The following is a 20,051-nucleotide window of genomic DNA, read 5'->3' on the forward strand; positions in this document are numbered from 1 at the left end:
CATAGAGGTATTTCTTTTATACTAGTGTCAAAACTGTAGAGTAAGGAGGGCCTCAGCAGGCAAAAGGATACTGCTAATACTAATCTTTTTAAACATGATTCACCATTTCTTGGTATCAAACCTGTAGCAAAACTAAAAACAGTATCAATAAATATTCTTTCAGTAATTTGTTTATTATAGCCAAAATACAAAATTACTGATACTTTTCAACAGAGAACCACGAAAGTTCCTGCATAAAATATTTGCATCTCAATTCCAGAAGCTGGTGGTTGAACTCCAAAAAACAAACTGGCACCACCTTCCATAAACGAAATAACTATGAATCACTCCACTCTTGAAAATTAACCAAAGCTGTGATTTAACAGGTGATGAGTTAGATGGATATGCAGTATTTCCATAAATGCTCAGCTATGATATGTTCTCATATTATTGGTATGAATCAGAGCTCTTTAAAGATCCCTGCTTCTTAGGAGAGAGAGAAGGAATCTGGCATATCTGTTTAAACATGCTTAATGAATTGTTTTTGTAGAAGTGTCTCTTTCAGTATTGCAGATGAGGTTTCTAGCATGTGGAATGTCCCACATAGTTAGAACATCATGTTAGAAACAGTGTCTGTCTTTGAGAAAAAAAGAGTGTCAAAATCAATAGTCATTTTTTACTCTTCTTTTTATTTCATTTTTTTTACTTATGTATATGTGTATGAGATAGTCTGTGTCTGAGTTTGTGCATATAAGTGTAGGTACCCACAAAGGCCAGAGGTGTCAGATTCCCTTGGAGTTGGAGTTAGAGTGTCGCCATTCTAATAGCTAACAAAGTAGACTTTAAACTAAAATTAATCAAAAGAAATGGGAAAGGGCATTTCATACTCATCAAAGTCAAAATCCACCATGATGATCTTTCAATTCTTAATATCTATGCCCCAAATAGGAGGGCACTCAAGTTTGTAAAGGAAACACTACTAAAGCTTAAATTACCCATCAATCATCACACTGATAGTGAGACACTTCAATGCCCCACTCTCACCAATATACAGGTCATCCAGATAAAAACTAAACATAAAAATAATGGAGCTAACAGACATTATGAACCAAATGGATCTAATGGATATCTATAAAATTTCACCCAAACACAAGATAATACACCTTCTTCTCAGCACCTCATGGAACTTTCTCCAAAATTGATGACATACTCAATTACAAAGCAAGATACAGGAAAATGGAAATAACCCCCTGCATTCTAGCATACCACCACAGATTAAAGTTGGATATCAACAGCAGCAGAAACCTACAAACTCATGGAAAATGAACAACTCTCTACTGAATAACTACTGGGTCAAAGCAGAAATAAAAAATTAAAAACTTCCTAGAATACAATAAAAAAGAATGCACAACATATCCAAACTTATGGGATACTCGGAACTAGAAAAGATTATAGCACTAAGTGCCTACATGAAAAACTTGAGAGATTTCCTACTAGCAATTTAACAACACACCTAAAAGCTCTAGAACAAAAAGAAGCATGCTCACCCAAGAGGAGTAGATGGCAAGAAATAATCACTGAAGGCTGAAATCAACAAAATGGAAACAAAGAATCAATGAAAAAAAGAGTTGGTTCTTTAAGAAAATCAACAAAGTAGACAAACTTTTATCCAAACTAACTAAAAGATAGAGAAAAAATATTCAAATGAACAAAATCCAAGGAAAGTGAAAGACTCATTAGGTCATACTTTAAAACACCATACTCCACAAAATTGGAAAATCTAAAAGAAATGGATAATTTTCTCAATGGATACCATTTACCAAAGTTAAATCAAGGTAAGATAAACAATTTAAATAGACCTATAATAATAAAGGAAATATAAACAGCATTAAAAGTCTCCCAATCAAAAACAGCCCAGGGCCAGACAGTTTTAGCACATAAAAACAGGCAGGTTGATCAATGGAATCAAATGGAAAACCCAGATACAAATCTACATACCTGTGGACACCAAGTTTTGGTAATACAATGGAAAAAAGAAAGCATCTTCAACAAATGATCTGGTCATGTAGAAAAATCCAAATAGATCTATACCTATCTCCCTGGAAAACCTCAAGTTTTGAATCAAAGACCTCAACATGAAACCAGACACACTAACCCACTAGAACAGAAAGTGGGAAACATCTTTGAATACACTGGCACAGAAGACAGCTTCCTGAACAGAACCCCAATAGTGCAGGCACTAAGAACAATGACCAATAAATGGGACCCCATGAAACTGAAAGCTTCTGTAAGGCAAAGGACATCATCAATAGAACAAAACAGCAGCCTACATAATGGGAAAAGATTTTTACCCACTTCACATCTGATAGAGAACTAGTATCCAAAATACATTAAGAACTCAAGAAACTACACATCAACAAGCCAAATAATCCAATTCTAAAATGTAGTACAGATCTAAATAGAGAATTCTTAATAGAGGAATCTCAAATGGCTGAGAAACACTTAAAGAAATGTTCAACATCCCTAGCCATCAGGGAAATGCAAATCAAAACTACTTTGTGATTCCATCTTACACCTGTCAGAATAACTAAGTAACAGCTCAAAAACACAAAACACAAGTGACAGCTCATGCTGGCAAGGATGTAGGGCAAGGGGAACACTCATCCTATGCTGGAGGGAGTGCAAATTTGTACAGCCACTTTAGAAACAAATACAGTGGTTCCTCAGAAAACTGGAAATCGATGTACCTAAAGACCCTGGTCATATACCCAAAGGATACTCTATCCTACCACAGACACTTGCTCAACTATGTTAACAACAGATTTATTCATAATAGAGAGAAACTAGAAACAACCTAGATATCCCTCAACTGAAGAATGGATAAAGAAAATGTATGTTTATACAATGGAGTATTACTCGGCTGTCAAAAATGACATCATTAAATGGATAGAACTAGAAAAAAAAATCATCCTGAATGAGGTGAGCTAGACCCAGAAAGACAAACATGGTATTTACTCATTTGTAAGTGGATATTAGCTTTTAAGTAAAGGATAATCATGCTAAAAATCCACAGACCCAGAGAGGATAAGTAACAAGGAGGCATCTAGCAGGGACACATGGATCTCTCTGGGAAGAGGAAAAAGAGGATGGACTGGAGGCTGAGCTGGGAATAGGAACAGGAGGGATTAGGTCGAGGGACGATGGTGGGAAAGAGTACTGGGAGAGACAATTGGTATTGGGGGACACTGGTGAAGGATGGGGGTGGGGTAAGAAGTGGCAATACAGAGCCTGAAGCAATCTTTTATAACAGACAAGGCCTTCTTTCAGCAGTGTGACTGGGACACCAACCCAGCCACAAAACTTCAACCTACAATCTGTCCTGTCTGCAAGAGGTTCTGAGGTAATGGTGGTGCAGAACTTGTGGGAGCAGTCAGCCAATCATTGGTCCAACTTGAGGCCCATGCTGCTATGAGAGGGAGCCATGCCTGATAGCGATTGGATGGCCAGGACCCAGGGGCTGGTTGGACAGCCCAGAGACCCAAGATAGAAGCAAACATGAGCCAAAGAAATTACTAATCATTTCAATGAAATGATTACTGATGATATTCTGCTATACTCATAGCTCAGTGCCTAGCCCAATTGTCATCAGAGAGGTGTCATCCAGCATAAGAGCAGGTGCAAAGATGCACAAACACTAAGTAGAGCCAGGGGAACCACACAGAAGAGGAGGAGAAAGGACTGTAGGAGCCAGAGGGGTCAAGGACTGACACCATGAAAACACAACCCAAAGAATCAACTGTGCAGAGCTCATAGGGGATCACAGAGACTGAACCAACAATCACAGATCCTATATGGGTCTGAGCTCAGTCCTCTACATAGACATTATGGTTGTGTAGCTGGGTATCTCCATGGGTCGCCTAACAGTGAGAATAGGAGGTGTGTTTCCTCCTCAAACCTTGATATGGGGATTTATGCCCATTGTAACTTAATATGCCATGTTTGGTTGATACACTGGGAGACCTGCTCTTTTTTTTTTTCTTTTGAAACAGAGGAGGAGTGGATCTGAGGGAGAGGGGATGTGTGTGGTGGGGGACTAGGAGGATTAGAGGAAGGTGAAACTGCTGTCAAAATGTAACATGTGAGAGACAAATAAAAATAAAAACCGCAAGCATTATTAACAAGAAAAGCACCACTGTGGTAGGAAATATCCACAATGTTTATTCAAAACAGAATGGAAATCTATGAGCACCTGTGACTATATTAGGTGCTTAGAGTTTGTTAGAAAAAATAGGCATTAAAAAGACAATTAATTTTAACTAAAATAAGTATCAGAGGAAATTAGAGGGATCTTATAGAATTAAGAAGACAAAATCTTTTGGGAGTCATAGAAATTTTCCCTTAAAAAGTGACCTTCAAGGGGGCATGTAAAGGACAACATTGTCTATCCCAGGGAAGTGACGGGGAATGGCATTGGGTGGAGGATAGGAGCAGAGCAATTCCAAAAAGAGGAAGCAGCATGTAGCATTTATTGTGTGGCAAAACACAAGCTAGAAAGAAGAAAGTGTGGCCCGGGGCTGGGGAGCTTGGCAAATACCTGCCCATCAGAACCCTACAGACCATGATGAATGAATAAATTAATAAATGTAATAGGCATTTATGTAAATATTCCTAGTTAGTGTTTTAATGAACAGTTATAACTCACAGAAAAAGGCATAAACACGCAGAAATACATGAAATAAATTTTACTTATCCAGGCCTTTGAAAGGAAATTTTCCAGCTGGAATGAAGGAGTACTTTCAAAGTCATTGGAGGTAAGAAAAAATGGCGTTTTCTAGAAATAGTGGAGGGAAGGACAAGAAGAATAGTTAAGCTGCATATGTGGCCAGATTGCTGAACTTTGAAATAACAGGATTGGGCAAATGAGTACACCTGCTGTGCAGGAGGTATATTGACAGCAGATTCAAGGTTATGCAGATGATCATTCTATTTGGGCCACTGAGAAACAAGGAGACATTTGCTGAGAACTCTCTGGGAAAGAAGCTTTTGTGTGGATTCCAGGGCGCTGACCAAGGGGAAGGTCTTCTTCCCTTTATGACAATGATGAGTGGGGACCTGAATAGCTGCAGCCTTTCTATACATGGATGAAGAACCTGAATGATATAAGCCTATCACAGAGGTCAGAGCAGAGTCAAGAAGCCATAGAGAAGCCTGTCCAGTTCCCCCATGACTACAAGGACTTCTGATTCAATGGCTGCACTTCAGTCCTGTGACCAGAGATATCCTTCCTGGTATTAACATCTGAGGTAATCTTACACCCGACTTTAGCCAAAAATCTGAAAAGCCATTAGGGTTTATTCTTTCAGTTATTTTTGCTTGTATACAAATTTATTCTTGCAAAAATGGCTTGCTAGGGCAGTAAGATTGTTCATTAGATAAGGATGCTTGCAACCAAGCCCAATGACCTGAATTCAATCCTTGGAACACACATGGTGGAATGAGAAAACTGACTTGTATAAGTTGTTCTCTGATCTCTACATGTGTGATGCACTTCGTACACACACACACACACACACACACACACACACACACACACACACGTACACTCACACATAAGTAAATGTAAAAGAATCAAAGAATTAGATCCTGTATTATATCTTGAGTTTTACATATCACAATATGTAATAGTCACATTTCCTTGTCAGTAAATGAGAATTTCTATAATCCTTCTCTTAGAAATTTCATGGTTTTTGTAAAGAATATCCATAGGTGATAAAGGGTTTAAAGCCATAAGGCATTCTCACATTTTGGCTCTGATATTTACCATTCAAATTTGTTTTCTTGTTTCTGTTTTACCATTTATTTATTTTTAAGGATTTACTGATTCTTACTGTATGTGGATGAATGTTTGCCTATATATATATATGTGCACCACAGTAATGCAGTTCTCAAAGAGGACAGAAGAGAAGCCTGGATCCTCAGATCTCCTGGAAGTGGGTTTACAAATGGTTTTGAGCCACCATGTGAGTGATAAGAACTGAAATCAGGTCCTCTTTAAGTGCAGCAAGTTCTCTTAACTGCTGTCCGTGTCTCCAACCCCCATTTTGCACTTTAAATGTTGTATGTTAACACAATACAAAGATGACTGATTATCATACTATTTTCCCATTATTAATATATTGTATATGTCAGGAGGCCACAATGAATAGATATGAAAAATATTTATTAGAATTGGATATAGAATAAAATGTCACTTTCTGTACAACAAAAGAAAATATATCAGTAAAAACTCTTCAGAACTTATTTTCCTTCATATAAAAATTATAATGTTAGTGTGAGGGCATGATGAATTTTATAACATGATTGATACAAAATCAGAGCGATGGGTTTGCTAAACCACTGAAATTTGAGCCCCTTGTTTTGATTCTCCTTATCCTCCAAACATTAAGATGAGCAGAAACAGAAGAGTGGAGTGTGTGTGTTTATGAAAAAGTGATTTTCTCTGTGTCCTTAGGCAAAATGCCTTCGATTGACAAAGGCTCCATCTGTATTCTAAGCAAAGCTGCACATTCTTTTTTTAAATGTGTGTTTTTAAAATACCACTTGGCACCTACTCTACAAAGCTTAAAAAATAGCTTTTGGGGAAAAATTCACCCAAAATGTTGCTTCTTGTGTAGAGGCAAGAAAATTGGATTCATGTAAATGATCCTTAAGAAATGTCTTTATGTCTGTATGCCAACAATTGCATTTATAAAAATACACATTGATTCTCTTTTAAAATTCTAGTCTTGTTATATTTTTATCCACTATTGGAAAAGAATCTGAATGGTGCAAGTCCTTCCTGCATTAAGACGCCTAGTGAAGGAGAGCTCCTGTGTGCGTGAAGGGCTGACTAGAGAATCATTATTAACTCTTTGCATTTTTTTTTTCATTTCAAAAGCCATATTTGTATATGGCTGTTTTTTTTCTTTAATTACCTTTCTTTCATTAGCATAGAAAGAAATAGGATTCACTGTAGCATTTCCATCTGTCTGTATCAGTATACTTTGTTCTTAATTGTCCCCCATGCTCATACTGCCCTCCCGACCATGTGTCTCTCTTGCCTTCTTGCTGTACCTTCCTCCCCCTCAAACACTTATAGTCCACTAACCTCTCTTGTTTACATCTCTCTGTCTCTAAGCTTCCTCTTCCTCTCTCACAGTGCACTTTCTACTTGCGCACTTCCACATCATACAACACACACACACAAGTCTACATTTAGCATATGCAAAACCACAAAATATTTCTCTTTCTGAGTCTGATTTACTTCACTTAACATAATGAGTTTCAGCTCCATCCATTTTCCTGTAAATGTCTGGCTTCATTTTTCTTTAGAGCTGCATAGAATTCCATTGTATATGTGTACCACTTTTATCCACTGATCTGTTGATGGACCTTTAAGCTGGTTCCATGTCTTGGCTATTGTAAATAGTACAGCAATAAACACAGATATGCAAGGATCCGTGGTAGACTGACAGAATCTTTTGGGTATAATCTCAGGATTAGTATCACGGATCATATAGTAATTATGTTTTTGAGGAGTCTCCATATGGATTTCTGTAGTGGCTGGACCAGTTTACATTCCTACCTGAAAATATGAAGGTTCCTCTTTCTTCACATCCTTACCGAATTTGTTTTCTGTTTGTTTGTTTTTTAGTCTTGCCATTCTGCCTGATTTTTTGCCCATGTTTTGACTGGAAGATTTAGTGTTCTCGTACCTTTTTTTTTTGTAGATTTTTACAGAATATATATATATATATATATATATATATATATATATATATATATATATACCCAAATACATAGTTGGTGTAGCATGAATCTTAAATGGTCTTATTAATAAAAACAAACCTGGGCCCTGGTATTGAATGCTGGAAGATCAGAGAAGCAGAACAAGCCACAGCTACCTCACCTCACCAGTTCCTCAGCTGATCCTGTTTCCTCAGACTGGAAGCTTCTGAGTCCTCATCCAGAATGAATCTCAGCTGAACTGTTGCTCAAAAGCCTAAAAGCTTAACCAGCCAAATGTTTCTAGTTCCTGGTCTTCATGCCTTATATACCTTTCTGCTTTCTGCCATCACTTCCTAGGATTAAAGGCTCTTGTTACCATGCCTGGCTGTTTCAACTGTGGCCTTGAACTCACAGTGATCCAGAGGGATTTCTGCCTCTGGAAGACTAGGGTTAAAGGTGTGAGTGCCACTATTTTCTGGCCTCTATATCTAGTGGCTGTTCTGTTCTCTGACCCCAGATAACTTTATTAGGGTGCACAATATTTTGGAAAACACAATACCACCACAAGTTGGCAAAGTTTTCTTCCATCCTATAAGAAGTCTCTACTCCACTGGTTATTTCCTTTGTTGTGAAGATGCCATTTATTTTCAAATCCCATTTTTTCAATATTGGAATAATGCTATCACCTATTTATATGCTATTAGAGTCTTTTTCAGAATGTCCATGCCTATGTCCATATCTTAAAAATATTTCAACCATGTTTAATCAAGCAGTTTGTGTGTCTTAGGCCATTGATACAATTTGAATTGGTTCTTGTGCAGAGTGAGAGACATAGATCTAGTTCACTCTATAAAGATAATCAGTTTTCTCAACATGATTTGTTAAGGTTGTTGTCTTTTTTGTGATGTGTGTTTTTGACACTGGGATGGTTAGTCTTGATTGTCAACTTGGTGGAAGTTGGAATTGCCATGGCAACAAAGCTCTGGACATGTATATGGAAGAGTTTCTGATTAATTGAAGTAGGAATACTCACCCTAAAAAAAAAAAAAGAAAGAAAGAAAATGAGCCAAGCACTGGTATTCACTGTTCTCTGCTTTCTGACCATGGGTGCAATGTGACTAGTTGCCATGACATCCCAGCAGTGGTGGATAAACCCTAGACCGATGAGAAAAAAAAAAAAAAAAAAAAAAAACCTGCCATTCCTGAAGTTGTTGTTGTCGGGTTGTCACAGCAACAGGACCAGTGACTAACAGAGAAGATCAGCTACCTGAGAGGTTCATTATTACCACTGTAATTGTGCTGTTTGCTCTGCTTCTGTTTAAACTGTTTATATCTTCTTGATTTTATTTTGGTAGATCATGTGTCTAGAAATTTGCCCATTTATTTTAGATGTTTCCAGGTTTTATTGAAATGTAAGTTTTCAAAGTATTCCCTTATTCATTTCTTATCTCAAATTTTATTAATTAGGGTCTTCTCTCTTTTTCTTTTAGATTGATTATTTAGGTGTTTCCCAATCTGGTTTATCTTTTCAAAGAACCCACTTTCATTTGCTTGATTCTACACTACATACTGTTCCTTTAGTTTCCATTTTATGAGTTTCTGTCCTGCTCTACATTCTTGGTGCCTTTCCCTTAGATTTGGCTATTTCTTTAGAACCTGAGGGGCGTGGTTGAGTAATTTAGTTGAAATCTTCTTGCTTTTTCTTTAATAAGACTTTCATTGTTTCAAGAGGTCCCATTGATTGATTGTTTCTCTCAGTGTCTGTGCTACTGGTGTTATATTTAGGAAGTGATCTCCTATGCCAATGCGTTCAAGACTCCTTCCTACTTTCTCTTCTAGCAGGTTCAGAGTAGCTGGATTTATGTTGAGGTCCTTGATCCACTTGGACTTAAGTTTTGTGCACGGTGACAGATATGGATCTATTTGCAGTCATCTACACATTGATATCCAGTTATGCCAGCACTATTTGTTGAAGATGCTGTCTTTTTTCCATTGTACCCTTTTGGCTTCTTTGTCAAAAATTATATGTTCATAGGTGTGTGGGTTAATGTCAGGGTCTTCAATTTGATTTCGTTGGTCCACATGTCAGTTTTTATGCCAATACCAAGCTGTTTTTATTACTGTAGCTCTATAGTAGAGCTTGAAGTCAGGTATTGTGATGCCTCCAGAGGTTGTTTTATTGTACAGGCTTCTTTTGGCTATCCTGGGTTTTTTGTTTTTCCATATGGGGACCCCAAGAAAGTCACGGAGAAATGGATGAGATCTACATGAACAGCCTGGAAATGAGTGGGAGCGATGAAGGGCGAGGGTCGAGGGAAAGAGAGCGGGAGATCCTAGCTGGATCAAGAAAAGAGAGGGAGAACAAGGAGTAGGAGACCATGGTAAATGAAGACCACATGAGAAAAGGAAGAAACAAAGAGCTAAAGAGGCCCACAGAAATCCACAAAGATACCCCCACAAGCCGGGCGTTGGTGGCGCACGCCTTTAATCCCAGCACTCGGGAGGCAGAGCCAGGCAGATCTCTGTGAATTCGAGGCCAGCCTGGGCTACCAAGTGAGCTCCAGGAAAGGCGCAAAGCTACACAGAGAAACCCTGTCTCGAAAAACCAAAAAAAAAAAAAAAAAAAAAAAAGATACCCCCACAAAAGACTGCTGGCAATGGTCGAGAGACAGCCGGGACTGACCTACTCTGGTGATGGGATGGCCAAACACCCTAATGGTTGTGCCATAAACCCCATCCAAGGACTGAGGAATCTGGATGCAGACATCCACGGCTAGGCCCCGGGGGGAGCACTGGGAGTCTAATTAGTGAGAAAGAGGAGGGTTTATATGAGCGAGAATTGTTGAAACCAAGGTTGGATAAAGCACAGGGACAAATAACCAAATGAATGGAAACACATGAACTATGAACCAAAGGCTGAGGGGCCCCCAATTGGATCAGGCCCTCTGAATAGGTGAGACAGTTGATTGGCTTGATCTGTTTGGGAGGTATCTAGGCAGTGGTACCAGGTCCTGGGCTCGTTGCATGAGTTGGCTGTTTGAAACCTGGGACTTATGCAGGGACACTTGGCTCAATCTGGGAGGAGGGGACTGGACCTGCCTGGATTGAGTCTATCAGGTTGATCTCAGTCCTCGGGGGAGACCTTGATCTGGAGGAGGTGGGAATGGGGGGTGGGCTGGGGGGAAGGGGAGGGGGCAGGAAGGGAGATAACAAGGGAATCTGTGGCTATTATGTAGAACTGAATAGTATTGTAAAATAAAAAATAAAAAAAAAAGACTTTCATTGTAAACCTTCATGTCTCCAAGCTTTTCTCTTAGAAATGTACCAAGCTATACCTCAAAGCTGCTGGTAAGTTGTGTTTCCATTTTTATTTCATTGCAGGAACTTTTTATTTCCTTTTTGATTTCTTCAACTTGTTCAGTCTTCCAGTATTTGTATCATTTCTGTCATAGCTCTTCTCATTGAATTTTTAAACATTATTCCCCTGTGCTTATACAAGAAGTTGTTTAGCTCCTTTGTATCTATTAAGACTGTCATTATACTAGGTTGTGTTATACTTTAGAAGAGTTTCCATAGGCTACTGAGAAGAATTCTTACTACAACTATTGGAAATAATATTCTTTAGGTATCTGTCCAGCCCCTTTGATCTGTGGTGTATGCAGTTTAGCTCTACATTTTATTTGTATGTTTTTAGTTTAGATGGCCTCTTAGAAGACAAAAGTTGGGCACTGAAGCCACCCACAATCCTTCTATTGAGACTTATCAAACTCTATATTATCAATGTTTGTTTTGTGAAATCAGGAGCACAAGCATTAAGCACAGAAATATTTGCAAGTTCTTACTTATTCATAAATCCCTTTCTTAGCACGTAGTGGCCTTCTTTATCACTTCTGACTAACTTTGTTTGAAAACTACTTTATCAAATGTTAGAATTGCTGTGCCAGCTGTTTTCAAGTTTCCATTCACTTCATAGTTTGACTTTCATCCCTTGATCCCCAATCTTTGAGTACCTTTACCGATAAGGTATGTATTTCTTAAAGACAATAGGTATGTTTTGTTCTTTAGTCCAGCCAACTAGTCTGCATCTTCTCATTGGTTGGTTGAGGTCATTTACATTTGCTACTTTTGAGAGAGGTTAGATGACTCCTGTTCTTTTTGGCATTTTATTCTGGTTGATTGGATTCTTGTGTGTTTATTTTTTATCCTCAGTGTGTTTGTTGATGTTTTGTTTGCTGTTGTCTTTAGTATATTTCCTTGTAGCACGAGTCTTAACTGGTCTCATTATTAAAAACAAACATGATGCCAGGTATTGGAGTGAATGCTGGAAGATCAGAGAAGCAGAACAAGCCACAGCTTCCTCACCTGGCTAATACCTCAGCTGATCCTGTTTCCTCAGACTAGAAGCCTCTGTGTCCTCATCCTAATGGATCTCAGCTGAATTGCTGCTAAAAAGCCTTAAAGCTTAACCAGGCTCTAGTTCCTCGTCCTCATGCCTTAAACACCTTTCTGCTTCCTACCATCATTTCCTCTGCTGTGATGAAATATTCTTACAAAAACAACTTAAGGGAAAAGGGATTTATTTTGTTTAACAGTTCCAGGATACAGTTGTTCATAGTGAAGAAGTCAAGGTGTCAATGGGTCCCATTAAACCAGTAGTCAGGGAGAAGAGAATGATGAATGCTTGTGTACAGCTCAGTTTTTCTTTTCTTTTTCGTCTGGAATCTAAGCACAGGGTGTAGTATAGGCCACAATTAAGGTGTGTCACCTCACCTCAAAATAACCAAGATTAACCTAACCAAGATAATCCCTCACAAACTTGCCCAGATCCTTGTCTCCCAAATGGTTCTAAATTCTTTTGAGTTGCTAATATTAGTCATCACACTAATGTGTATTGGACATGATGGGTTCCTTTCTGATCTCTTATTTATGTATTCCTTTCATTAAATTTATTTTTTTTCTGTGATGTCTTAATAATACTTTCTTTCTTCCATGTCTTTGCAGAGTATTTTTAAAGATCTTCTGTACTGTTGTTTTGATGTTCATGAACTGTCTCAATTTGTGATTATCTTAAAATATCATATTTTTTCATCAATTTTAAAAATTTTTTGCTGAGTTTAGCTACCAGAGTAGGAAGTTATTTACTTGCAGGTTGTAAAATAAATCATTCTATGCTTTCCTGGTTTAGGAGAATGCTGGTGAGCAATTTATCATTATCATTATTATTATTATGTTTGCCTTTATCAATGAGTTGTTTTTCCCTTAAAACTTTTAATATTGGTTTACAGCTTTGTGTTTTTGAAAGCTTGAATGAAATATGTCACAAAGAGGTTTGTCTCTAGCCATGACTGTTTGGGTATCTAAATTCTTTTTCATCTGGATGTAAAATTGTTTCTTTATAATTGAGACTTTTCTTAAATTTTGTTGAGTAGATCCTTCAAGATGGGAACTATGTTTTATTTATATATTTACTTTTTTTGGTGCTCATTTCAGTAGTACATACTGAGAACTTGCATTATAAAACTTATGTTCTATGAATCATTAATAAACAGTGAATGGCTATAGACAAAACTAAAACAAGATCCCTACCATGCTCTGTAACAAAATTGCTTTTACTTGGATCAAAGAGTAAAAGAAGAAAAGAAACATACACTTTAACTTTAACATGAAAGAGTAGGTTTTTGTCAGATATCTTCATGGTACAGACACCTGTAAGTTTGAATTAAAACTTTTAAAGTTTTATTGCATGTGTGTGTGTGTGTGTGTGTGTGTGTGTGTGTATGAGAGAGAGAGAGAGAGAGAGAGAGAGAGAGAGAGAGAGAGAGAGAGAGAGAGAGAGAGAGACCACAGCATGCCTTTAGAAGGCAGAACAATGGAAGTCAGTTCTCAACTTCTACCATAGAAATCATGGGGATCAAATCCGGGACATCAGGCCTGGAAAATGCTTTTAGCTGCTAAGCCTTCTTAATGGTTCTAAAATTTTTAGATCTATTTTAATGCACAGAGAAACTACAATGAATTTCAAACTTCAGTTTCCTTACCAGAGGGAATTGCAAGTCCTTCAGATCAAAATCAGTAATAAAGCTAAATAATGTTGCCAAAATTTTTTATTCCTGGTGACATAAAGTCTTGATTTTATTAGGCCACATGTGACATATGTAGCTAGTAAGGAAAAAGAAGAAAGTAAAATAATAGAATAAATAAAACAAGTACTTAAATATTAGTATCCCCATTAAGCAATAAATTTACAGTCAAAAGAAAAACGTAGTCTGTCTCAGTTTGACTGTAGATAAGTCTAGGGAAAGGGAGAGTGAGGAAAAGACATCTCCCCTAAAAATTCCTAACCACAGGCTCCCGCTTGCCTTAGATACAGGATGAAATTACTTTGACATATGTACTCCCATCCCCACATACCCCTGACCACAAGTGTGGTCAAAATAAGTAACATGTAATTACTGGGACACTTGACACAAGTTATGTTTATAAAATGATGAGTTTTAATGAGAAAAATTAAATTGCCATTCTACCTCACACCATGTACAAAATAATTATTGAGACAAAATTTTAAAATATTGAAAAATAAAGGATGTATTTTAAACCTTGACCTAGAGAAACACTGCTCAGGCAATATACAAAATATGTAAACCAAAAGGAAGAGGCTGATAACCTTGATAATTGAAATGAAAAACCATAAATAAATAAATAACCATTTATAAAATTTATCATAGTAATGGGGAATTTCAATACTAAATGGAGGCTCTGACTTGCTCAGAAGTAAACTTACAAAGCGCCCTTTCCCTTCATGTCCATTTGGAATCTCCTCCCTCTGTTCTTCATTTAAGAACATTTTTTTGATTATGATGATGCCATGACACTCAGACCATCTTATCCACAAGCTTGTCATGCAGTCTCTATAAGTTCTCCATGACAAACTGTTCAGATCTTGTTTGGCAATATACTCCAAAGCCTTCTTACAGTTATTCATCTAATCATGCATTTATTCATTCATGGATTACAGGGAGCTGTGATTTTTTTTTCATGCTTACAGAATGGGTTCAATGACTTCTTTTGTCTTCTTAATTTTAGAATTTAACCCAAGACTTGTTTGCACTGAAGAGTAGCATCTGACAGAAAGAAAGGAAGAAATCTACAGTACTATGTAACTATTAAACATTTAAACCTACCTACTACATCTACAAAACAAACTAAAACTTAAAATCCTTTGATGAGTTAACATTTAGGAATAAGCAAATCTGCTAGATTCATTTGCCACAGACAGGCATGACTACCCTAGTTTAAAATAAAAATCTGGGGGCTGGATGAGTAAAAATAGCTGAGTGAGTAGAAGTTCAGTAAGTATAAGGACATGGGTTTGAATCCCCAGCCTCCATGTAAAACGGCTGTCATGGCTAAATATGTCTGTAACCCCAGCATTGAACAAAATGATAAGCTTCTGTTTCAGTATGAGACCCTGTCTCAAGGGAATAAGCAAGAGAATGGTAGAGCAGATAGATACTTGACATCTCTCTCTGGTCTCTGTATAGTGTCCATGGTGTGCATGGTGTACACAGCCACATATTCATGCATTGACCACCCACACACCACACACACATAAAACATGCAATACACACATACACACGCACACGCACATGCACACGCACACGCATGCATGCACAGAAACAAAGTGTAGAAATACTAAGTTATTTCAATAAGTTGTCAAAATTAGAAAGTGAAAGATCTGGAATTTGAAAAGAAGGTCTATGTTATTTCTCAACTTCATTCCAATCCCTTAACCATATACTATAATATTGCTATTATAATTATTATATTATATTGTTATTATATTATATCATATTATATTATTGCCCCTAATACTGGCCATACAGCTATCCTTGGTTCTCACTCTTCAGACAAGTTATAAACACACTTGTTGCATTGTTCACCATTCAAAACAGAATTGGTGGAATTAAACAACCTCCTCACTTACTAGACCTTTCAGCATGTTTCCATAACAAACACTGGGGTTCATAGACAGCTCTGCATGGCAGAAATCTTGATCTTTTTAGCATCTTGGCCTCAGGAAATAAGAAAGAGGCTTTTTGAAGTCCCACTGCTTCCTGAGGACGCTTCTCTCCAAAGGCTTCTGAATGGAATCCTGCAGAGAGAAAATTATAGAAAGGGGCCAAATTGCTAATCTGATTAAATAGCTCGATTGCTTGGACTCAGATGCTTGACAGCATGTAGAGATGCACTGATCAGTTTACAGCCATGGAATCTAATCCAGATAATGTTCTGCCTAAAAAGATAGCAGCCTAGGCTGAGAGCTTTCCGGTTAAAGAAGCCAAATGCCCAGGCCTCTGTGAGCTTCATCTGTGGTGAAATAACTGCCTTTGCTTGAATTTTGATTTTCAGTGTCTTGTTAAAGGCACTCTCAGTGGCACTGCCCTTCATGAACTCCAAGTATTATACAGTAGTATAAGATTCCCTCGTAGCCCTTGAATTTTTGCTGTTGTCTGTACAAATGGCCCAAAGCTTCCTGAATAATGATTTGTGCACAGTGATAAGACTCTTTTTCATTCTTAATATCATGACAATAACATATTGGCCCATTGGGCAATTATAACAAACATTGTAAATTACATAGGTAGTAAGCTATAAATTTATTTATTGAAAGGAAATCCAAGATGAAGGCATATTTGGTGTCTTGTGGGAGGTTACTTTCTGCCTCATAGATGGTAACTTCTTGCTGAATCTTCACATGGTAGAAGAGGAAACTAGAGTAACTAAGTCACTAATCTTATGTCTCAAAATCTTTGAAAGGTTCCTACCTCCAATACCATCACCCTTCAAGAAGAAAATCTTAACATAAGAATTTGAGGGGACATAAGTATTCATCCATAGCAAACAATAAAGTAATCAATTCTAAGTACATATTACATGACAGGTACTAAAGTAAGTAATTGCTTTAGGTCAATTGTTCTAGAAAAGCTCACAAGCCTGTCATTGAGAGCTATTGCTAGTATTCACATCTTACAAATAAGGAAACTGAAACTCAAAAATTTTAGATGGCCTATAAACTTTGAAAATTTGACCTGAATTTACTTGGCATTGATTCATTTTTTAAAACAGTTATCCTGTAGATAATTATCTTGGGGTATACAGAATTCATGTACACATATATAAAATCATACTGGCTCCAATGAAATAAGTTCTTTTGCTCAGTATGGTAGATAGCACATAATAGTTCAAACCAAAGATCTGGGATCAATTCTGGATCTGTAGTTGGTAAGGCATTTGATCTTGAACAGATATCTTTTTCATAGTCTGTATTCCTTGGTTGTAAAATAGAAATGATACAAACACAACCCAATTGTATTGAGAATCTGATGTATTAACCACCCGTAACAGTTCTTTTCCATATACTTAGCTGAATATTGGTGATGTTAGAGGACAGATCTTCTAGCTTCTAGTCTTCCATGCTCTCTACTTGATCAGGGGACCATCTGACTTTCTAGTTACTGTAATATATTAGGCCAGTGGCTGTGACCTCTGTTTAGTTGAATATGCTAAACAAATCAAACACTAAAAGTTCATTAGGAAGGAAAGAAACAAGAAGAAAACTAAGCATTAGATACACAAGCAGAGGCCATTTCATATTGGGGAAATACCTAGGAAGATTTGAAAGCTTTCTTATATTAGCACATGAAGTTAATGATATTTTTAAGTGTAGATAATTGTTCAATAAATTTTAAAAAGCTGTCTACAGAATGTACTCCAAACTTAAAAATATTTCCTAATTGGTAAGACAAATCTGCTATCTGGCAACTACACTAGCCAGAATTTCCCTTGCCCAGGTCTACTGATCTAGTCATTCAATAACAACTGAGACACCTCTCATGTACCATATGTAATAGGACACAATAGCTTGCTTTATAAGGGGGAGACAAAGAGGAAGTATATACCAGTACAGCGTAGAACAATAGTACCAACAAGAGAAATAAAGCTGCAGCAGTGTCCATGAAATATGGAGATTTAAAGCTGGCAATTTATGTACAGTGGATTCCTCACAAATAAAAGGAATTTTTTAAAGCAAAGTCATGGAAGAAGTGCTGAAACAAGCTCGGTGTTAATGTGCCATCATCCTATGAGGAAGGAAAATGAATGGCCCCACGGTGAAAACATGGGCATGCCTGGATTGCTGAAATGTCAGCCAGAGGGAGACACACAGTGATAATGGACACAAGTAAAGGCAGAGAGGGACCAGCCAGACAGAATATTAACAATCACAGCAAGAACTCCAACTTTTATTCTGTGTTAAGTAATTTATGATACAGTGACAAGATCGCTTCTTCTGTTTGTTGAGAATTGACTATTGAGGGCAAAAGCAGAGTGATGAATTAATATCTAAGTAATCCAGGCAAGAAATGGCTTAGAGGATGGGCAGTGGAAGTGATGGGGAAGTTTAGATTTGGTAGAACTGTGTGGATTTAACAATGGACTTGTGGTCTGAAAGAAGGGGATGAGTCAAGGATGATTCCAAAGTGTTCTGCCTGAGTTATGGAAGGAAGGTGGAATTATGCCAAGCCAAAGGTCAAACCATGCAGCACAGGACCCAGCACCTTTTACTATGACATGCTCTAATCTTCTCCAGCCATTTCCCTCCAAGCTTATTAGGCCTCCCTCTTTCCTCAACATGTGGCATTCATTCATTCCTCCAGTTACACTATTTACACTGTTCCATGAACAGGTCTTAACATCATTATTAGCAGTATTTGAAGAATAAGTGAAATGAATTCCTGAAACCCAGTTGCTAAGGCTTATCTCAAAAATGCCATAATGTAGGTAGGAAGTTTGGCCAAGGCTTAGAGACAGAAATGTGAATTAAAGAGCTACACAGAGATCTAAGGACCTGCATGCTACAGTTGCTAGAGTCTAGGTGCGTAGAGTAAAGAGAGACTATGTTTGCTTGCTGTACACCCCTCATCAGATTAACCTTCAGACAGTGGGATATTGGCTAAACCTCTCATTTGAAACCATCTTAAGCCCCAAGAAACTACCAACAAAGGTAATATTCTCTCATGCAACAATCTATGTCCAATGTCAGCCCATATTTGGATGTAAAAACCCGGTGGCTTCTATGTCTCAATTTAGAAGAACTCTGAAGTAACTTATCAACAGAACTCCCCAGAGGCCCAAGTTGGAATTGCCTTCTAGGTCATCTTCTGCTTAGTTTTGCCTTCCAAATTTCCTTATGGCTATATTTCGGAAGAGCACTTCCCAACAAAATTTCTACAAGCAACCCTTCATCTCACTCTTTTCCCATAGAGCTCAATCTAAGTCAAGACACATTTTGTCAAAGTACAGATCCATTGTGGACTTCCAGAAAAAGATCTCTCTATTACTTCAGGTCACATGGAGGCGTTAGGGGATGTGGCAGCTATGAAGTTAACTGGAAATGCTCATTAGTGAAAATGTGCAGTATAATTTCATAGAAGATTATTCTATTTGGAAGATAACAGATGCTATGAAGCCAAATTCAGGACTTACTGAACAGAGAGATTCTGCTGATGTCACTAGCAGTTGAGCTGGGTGTTCTAGTGTGGGCTTTTTAAGGGTTTTTGGTTGTCTTTTTTATTTTTCCCTTCCACAAACAGCCATAGAGCCTCGAGAGTTAATTCAGCCTTGCAGTCACTCCAAGGCCATCTGTTGTTCAAATTAAAATACATATTTTTAACTTTAACCTTTCAATCTCTAAAGTTTTAAACCTTGGCAATAAAAACAGTTATTTTGCAACAGCTTTTCATCTTCCTGGTTCAGTGACATCAATGAAGGGGTAATGTCATCTTTAGGGACGTCAATGAGGAACATTGGCAGGGCTGACACCGGTCTGGGAGTATGGAGAATATACTAGGTTATTTTCTGTTCTTGCATGACAGTATTATACCTTCTTAGAGTTAACCAAAACTAAATAGGTTTTGTGAAGAATAATTTGAGAATATACATATCACTTGAGGCATAAATAAATAATGAGAAGCTGCAGAATCTAGGTTTTTTTTTTATTAGACCTATTTGCTGTGGGATGGTCTATATGTCAAATTACTCTGATTGGTCAACAAATAAAACACTGATTGGCCAGTGGCTAGGCAGGAAGTATAGGCAGGACTAACAGAGAGGAGAAAAGAAAGAACAGGTAGGCGGAAGGAGTCACTGCCAGCCACCATGACAAGCAGCATGTGAAGACACTGGTAAGCCACGAACCACGTGGCAATGTATAGATTTATAGAAATGGATTAATTATGCTATAAGAA

The 20,051-nt window shown here is 37.6% G+C and overlaps 2 long non-coding RNA genes across 2 annotated transcripts in view; both read right to left on the bottom strand.

Moving 5' to 3' along the window:
• Positions 1-20,051, bottom strand: part of LOC143272731 (uncharacterized) — a 48,003-nt gene that overhangs the window by 18,104 nt on the left and 9,848 nt on the right. The window lies entirely within an intron of this gene.
• Positions 14,721-17,351, bottom strand: LOC143272730 (uncharacterized). Its single transcript, XR_013050340.1, has 2 exons — positions 15,731-17,351; positions 14,721-14,867 (listed from the first exon to the last, which is right to left on the bottom strand). It is a non-coding gene; the product is annotated as an uncharacterized LOC143272730 (long non-coding RNA).

The sequence above is a fragment of the Peromyscus maniculatus genome, chromosome 4 (assembly GCF_049852395.1).
Source record: "Peromyscus maniculatus bairdii isolate BWxNUB_F1_BW_parent chromosome 4, HU_Pman_BW_mat_3.1, whole genome shotgun sequence".
In the NCBI taxonomy this organism is placed as follows: Eukaryota; Metazoa; Chordata; class Mammalia; order Rodentia; family Cricetidae; genus Peromyscus; species Peromyscus maniculatus.